We start from the raw sequence: 7343 nt of genomic DNA, 5'->3' as shown, positions 1-7343 counted from the left end.
CAGTGCTAACCACTGTGCTACCGTGCCGCCCAATATGTCAAATGCCTTTTGAGACGACAAATATACTGCGTCCGCCGTATTTCCTTTATTCCTGCTAGTTACAACCTCAAAAAACAAATTTGTCAGATCTGATTCTCTTTCATAAAACCATGTTGCCGGCCAAATCTGATGATGAATTTCAAAATGCCTTGTTAGCGCCTCCGAAAAAAATTAATTTCAGCATTTTCCTGATGAATGATTCCAGGCTAACTGGCCAGTGGGCCCCTGTTTTTTTCCCCTTGCCCTCTTTTCTTGATATGGGTGTTGCACTTGCTGCCTTGCAATCCTTTAGGACTGTTCTAAATCTCGGGAATTTGGGAAGATCACTCCTATTGCCTCCATTATCTCTGCAGCCTCTCGGTTACGGCTCTGGGGCACAGGCCACCAGGTCTCGGGATTTGCCACATTTAGTCTCATTAGTTTCTCCAGTGCGTTTCCCCTCTACTGATATTAATTACTCTACGTTCCTCACTCTCATTAGCTCCTTGCTGCCAGCTATTCCGGCAGGCTGCCAATGTAGAAATAAGGAGGAAGCCCTCATCCTAACGATAGGGTAAAAATAGACAAAGTTCTCAAGCAGAGAAGCTATACAGTCCTGTATGGGATGCAGCCAGGGTGGAATTGTGGCGGCGATAGACACAATTTTCCAATCCGCCTTGGAAATGTGGAATATTGAAGGATCCAAATATTACAACGCGGTTTAAATAAAAAGCAAGAGGAATAAAATCCTGGCAGTCTAACTAACTGGTCAGCCTATATTGGTGTGGGGAAACCTATTGAGACAATATTTCAGGGTAAAATAAGTTGCCATTTATGAAGGTTTGAACCATAAGTGAAAGTCGGCACAGATTGTTAAAGGCACATTTTGTTTGATTGACTTGAATCAATTTATTTGATGAGAGTAATGTTCTGGTCTTTTGAAAAGTGTTTGACCAAGTTCAGTGCAATAATTTGTTTGTTAGTAAAATGAAAGGTCAAGACATTAAAGGGACTGGGATTACACGGCTGAGGGGCGGACAGCAGAAAATAGTGATGAATGGTTGTTTTTCAGACTGGGGGAAAGTACTTAGTAGTGTTCCCCAGGAGTCCATATCAGAAGCACTGGTATATGTCAAGGACGTGGTCTTGGGTACAAAGCAACTTGCCCTCTAATATCTTTTGGAGTGTGAGCATTAATGTTGGGAACTGGTTCTGGGAATGCTGAGGCCCAATTGTAATGAACTCCCTACAATATAACTCCCCACCCCTAATTCAACACACAAAGAGAAATGACCACGTTCCACCCAATGCATGTGTGGATCAGCATTGTCAGTGCTCTATCCAGTACCATGTTTTACCTATTGTGCTTTAAACATACCAGCAGTCATGGCCAAGAGCCCCTGATAATGTGGACTAGATACTATTATTGGACCTGCACAGAATGAGGCCTCTGCCTGATGTCAGGTCTGTGTTAAATTAGCTGATCTCATTTGGGCAGTAATTTGTTGTTGACCTCGATGCTCATGGCATAAAGAGGGACAAATCCACCCAAGGGAGGTGGTGTTGGACCTTGTGTAGGAACAGTTAGGATACAGAGGTTGTCCTTCATTCGCTGTGCAACAGTTGAACAGTTTCTAATGTATTTTTTAGAAACTAGTCATTGCCAAGAAATGTTCTGCCTCAATCAAAATCGTGTCTGGATCAGGAATTTTCAGAAAGGCCAATTCTCCAGGCGCTGCACAGCTGCTTGGTAGTGAGGTTTACAGAAACACGTTTTACACCCGATCTGAGCAGCCTTGATCAATCTTCTTTTCCTCTTCTCTTTCCAATTCTCTTCCCTTTTCTGTCTTTTCTTGTCCTCTATTCCACTCTGCTCCTCACATTTCCCCCCCCCACAATGCCCTCGCCACATCCTGTACCTCCGCCGCACTACGCCTCCCCGATGCACGATCAATCATTACTGAAGCGAGATTGTAGTCCAATTGAAGGCTTTAGTCATAGATCATAGAAGTTACAGTGCAGAAGGAGGCCATTTGGCCCATCGAGTCTGCAACGGCTCTTGGAAAGAGAACCCTACCCAAGGTCAACACCTCCACCCTATCCCCATAACCCAGTAACCCCAGCCAACACTGAGGGCAATTTTGGACACTAAGGGCATTTTATCATGGCCAATCCACCTAACCTGCACATCTTTAGACTGTGGGAGGAAACCGGAGCACCCGGAGGAAACCCACGCACACACGGGGAGAACGTGCAAACTCCGCAGTCAGTGACCCAAGCCAGAATCGAACCTGGGACCCTGGAGCTGTGAAGTAATTGTGCTACTCACAATGCTACCGTGCTGCCCCAAATAATGAACAAGTAGTTACCCCAGCAGCTCCGGTACAGAATGACTACTGTGGGTGAAACACAGGCTCTTGTGCTCCGTCTGCTGTGCGGAATCAGCAGGCAGGTTCTACCTCTCATACTACAGTATAAGGTACATCCCACCTAGGTACCGCGATACCCCTAATATAGCCTACCACACCCCCCCCCCCCCCCCCCCCACCCTGGCACATTCTTCCCTTTTCTCTCTCCCCCCTCCCCCTAACCCCTCTCCTCCTTACTGGCACACTCACCAAGTCACATGCGGCCTTCTTTAGGAATTGAAACCTGCCCTAAGTCGGTTGTGGCCTCTTTGAAAGGTGGAGGCTGGTGCAGAGTGTCTGGGTGATGTTGCTTCATTCCACGCACACTCTTACATCTTGTGGTTTCTGGAAGTGTGAAAGAATCACACTTACAGACTCCAATACTTGAGCTTCATCAAATGGATTTTTGTGATCACAACATGTGCTGTGGACAGGTACACTGTGAGTTCCATACACAGCCTGACATGAGTGACGTGGCAATCTCAATACTTCTGTTAACACATACATTAACATCTAGTTTCTAAATCATCGAGAAATAATATAACAGAGCCACACCACCTGATCTATTTCCCTTCATAATCCGGTGTGTAAGGAGCCAGTTTCTGACGAAATGAGGAAGTTACCACAGTCAGTAAATGGTTGCCATTGAAAGGTGTTTTCCGTGTTTCCACACCCTCTTGCCTTTGATGTGCTCAGAGGGCACTTCAGTTGTATGCTAATCATATACAGGTGAACAGGACAACGGACAAGGTGGTACAGTGGTTAGCACTGCTGCCTCACCGCTCCAGGATCCCGGGTTCAATTGCGGCTTCAGGTGACTCTGCGTGGGTTTCCTCCGGGTGCTCCGGTTTCCTCCCACAGTCCAAAGATGTGCAGGTTAGGTGGATTGGCCATGCTAAATTGCTCCTTAATGTCCAATAGGTTAGATGGGGTTACGGGATTACGGGAATAAGGTGGTGGCGTGGGCTTAAGGAGGGTGCTCTTTCCAAGGGCCAGTGCAGACTCGGTGGGCCGAATGGCCTCCATCTGCACTGTAAATTCTATGAACCACCCAAATCCCTTTCCTGCATCACCAAGCCCCCCCATGTCAGAATGGAATTTCCTCTGGGTCATGCCGGACTTTTGACCTGCGAATATCAATATCGAGTTACTGTGGAATTTCCTGCCGATCTCACTAGAATGGGTACATATGACCATCGCCAATCAGGGCCCAAAAAACTGGCCTTTAGTCTGAAAATTAAAATTTCCACTCTGTTATCCATTCTCCATATACAAAGCGACTCTGCATATTTAACAATCTACAATGGGGGGAGAATTACAGTTTTCAGCGCGATTTCTAACTGAAGACCCAAAACTGGTTTTAGTGAGGAGCAATTAAAATATAGCTTTGAAAACACTGCAATAAAACATTAAAAAAGACTTCTCCTGCTGGGGCCGGAACATCTGGTGGTCATTTGGAGGGAGACTCGGAACAAATGTAGCAAAGTTGGGAAGAGGCTCCATAACTTGGGGCAGGGCTACGTTATGGGTGGAGAGAAGCCCAGGCAATCGTGAAAGACTGTAGATAGTTGGGTACACTGCAACAATGGGGAAAACTGTTAAACTGTTTCGTAGAGTTGGGCCTGAGTCCCTAGGGATTTTCCCGATGCTCCTGTCCTTTGTTTTCTAACTGAGTCGGTGGAGTTCTGAGTCTTGTGATCAATCAGCGACATGACAAAGTCAAGCACTTCCTGCTCCCAGCTGCCCCTCCTAACGTAGTGGCATCCTCTGTCATCAATAAACATGGGGGAGAGCTAAGGCATCAGCACTGAACATCTCGCCAATCTGCCTTCCCTCTATCCCTGCTCTTAGTCTCCGAACTCACAAGGAGTTTCCACCCGATCCACAAAGCGATGTCTGGTTCCCTGCATGTTCAGTTTTGTCGATAATCTCTTCTGATTGTCTTCTCAAATGTCTTCAGGAGTCTAGTGTGACACCATACACAGTCACATTCCAGTCTACTTCAGAGTGACCACCTCAGGAAATTCAACTGGATTAGTCAATCAATCTGCACATTTCACAAATCCATGCTGTTTCTGGTCAGCTAATACTTTCCGAATGTTCCGTGACACTGTCCCTGATGCCAGATTCCAATAACTCCTTTGCCAGGACAAATCTCCCGTATCCTGCTGTCAACTATCTGGGATCAAACTGCTTCGCCTTTGCGATTTGATACTATCCTACTTTTCCAGGTCAGAAACTGACTCGGATGGCAGCCTAGGAACTCCTCAATCGTGCGCATATTTGTGCAGCCACAGCTGGTAGCAGAGCTTTTTGTAATACATTTAGAGTACCCAATTATTTTTTCCAATTAAGAGACAATTTCATAGAATCATAGAATTTACAGTGCAGAATTTAACATGGCCAAGCCACCTACTCTGCACATCTTTGGGTTGTGGGGGTGAGACCCACGCAGGCAAGGGGAGAATGTGCAAACTCCACATGGACAATGACCCTGGGCTGGGGTCGAACCCGGGTCCTCAGCACTGTGAGGCAGCAGTGCTACCCACTGCGCCACCGTGCTGCCCGGTTGGTAGTGCAGTTGGTTATCAGGAAATCATTGCCAACTGAAGACTGATGGGACACTGATTCCTGCTCCCTAATCCCAGCTCCAGGAAACAGCACAGGGCTAAATCGCTGGCTTTGAAAGCAGACCAAGGCAGGCCAGCAGCACGGTTCAATTCCCGTACCAACCTCCCCGAACAGGCGCCGAAATGCGGCGACTAGGGGCTTTTCACAGTAACTTCATTTGAAGCCTACTTGTGACAATAAGCGATTTTCATTTCATTCAAGGGTTTATACAGCTCTTCCTTTCTCCTGCCTCATGTGGCACAAATTTAGCTTGAGAGCGAATGACCACCTGCCCGGCTGGCCAAGCTGGGTCTGACCCTCGTGTCAAAGGTCAGTGGAAAGTGGTACCGAATCACGGACCGGGGTTCAGTAAATTTGGGGGAGCAGGGGGTGGGGGAAGAGTGGGAACTGGAGGAAAGAAACTCCCTTCTCCACTGTATGTTGAGTTTTCTGATCTGGGCCGAGGGTCAACAACGGTCCGGTATTGAAGGCAAACGAGCTGATGGATCAGGCTACTCTCTGCTTTGTCACCATCGAGATACTCTCAGGAAACGAGCTGCATTACCCTGGCTCCTGAAGCTGTATTCTGGTCAGAATGTCATTGGGAGGTGAAGAACGTGGGGTGCTGGAGAACAAACAGACTGAAGATTTCCTCTCTGACAGCAGAATGTATTTCCTACACACATCCTGTGTCTTTTAAGAGACTATCAGATTCCAGCTCTCGTGACAGGGCTCCCACTGAGAACTTTACAAATTTTACTTGTATCCAAGGTCCCCAGGGAGTGGGGTGTGGAATGACCTTTTGGAGAGTCCGGGGAGGGGGGTTGGTGTGGGGAGGGTGGGACTGGGAGAGTCCAGGAGCGATTAGAGGAGTCGGGGAGATTGGAAAATTCAAATCGTAATTGAGAGCAGCCGGAGACCCAGCGATTAAATCAAGAGATTCAGCTGGTTGGGGGAGGTGAGGGAATGCAGGCAGGAATGTTCTGGAAGACTGGAATCTGTACACACTTACTCTTTAAGTGGCATTTCATTTTAGCTTTGGAAAGAGCTAAAGTCACAACATAAATTGTTCTCATCGAATCATAGAAACATAGAAAATAGGAGTAGGCCTTTCGGCCCTTCGAGCCTGTTCTACCATTCATTTTGACCATGGCTGATCCAACCCCTTGTCAACTCTACTAGTTATATCCTCGAAGAATTCTAGCAGACTAGTCGAGCATGTTTTTTCTTTCCTAAATCCATGCTGACTCTGTCTGATTCTGCCACTCTTTTCCAAGTGCTCTGCTATTAAATCTTTTATTATGGACTCCAGCATTTTCCCCACTACCGACATCAGGCTTACTGGCCTGTTATTCCCTGTTTTCGCTCCGTCTCCCTTTTTAAATAGTGGAGTTACATTAGCTACCCTTCAATCTGCAGTAAGTGTTCCAGAGTCTATAGAATGCTGAAAGATGACCACCAATTGATCCCCTATTTCTAGGGCTATTTCCTAAATTACTCTAGGATGAAAATTATCAGGTTTTGGGGATTTATCGTCCTTCAATCCCAACAATTTCCCCAACACCATTTCCCTACTGTTTCTGATTTCTTCAGTTCCTCCCTCGTGCTCCCCAATGTTTCTGATATGCTATTTGTGTCCTCCTTTCTAAGTATTTATTTGGTTCATCAGCCATTTACTGGTTCCCCATTATTAATTCACTTGTTTCTGACTGATAAGGGACCTACATTTGTCTTCACCAGTCTGTTTCTCTTCACATACCTTTGGAACCTTTTACACTCCATTTTTATGTTTCCTGCAAACTTACACTCGTACTCTATTTTACCCTTTCAATCAGTCCCTTTGTTTGCCTTTGCTGAATTCTAAACTGCTCCCAATGCTCAGGTCTGCTGCTTCTTCTGGCTAATTTGTATGCCTCTTCCTTGGATCTAATACTCTCTCCAATTTTCCTTGTAAACCATGGTTTGGCCACCTTCCCCATTTTACTTTTTGCATCAGACAGGAATCAACAATTTGATTTGATTTATTGTCACAAGTACCGAAGTACAGTGAAAAGTATTTTTCTGCGGCCGAGGGAACAGTACGTACATAGTAGACAAAAAAGAATAATCAACAGAGAACATTGACAAATGGTACATCGACAAACAGTGATTGGTGACAGTGCGGAACAAGGGGCCAAACAATCAAATACATGAGCAAAAGCAGCATAGGGCATCCTGAATAGTGTTCTTACAGGGAACAGATCGAGGGGGAGTCCTTGAGGAGTCTTGTAGCTGTGGGGAGGAAGCCGTTCCTATGTCTGGATGTGC

This window comes from Scyliorhinus canicula, chromosome 11 (assembly GCF_902713615.1).
Source record: "Scyliorhinus canicula chromosome 11, sScyCan1.1, whole genome shotgun sequence".
Lineage (NCBI taxonomy): Eukaryota > Metazoa > Chordata > Chondrichthyes > Carcharhiniformes > Scyliorhinidae > Scyliorhinus > Scyliorhinus canicula.
The sequence above is the reverse complement of the archived record's forward strand: the minus strand, read 5'-3'. Positions refer to the sequence as shown.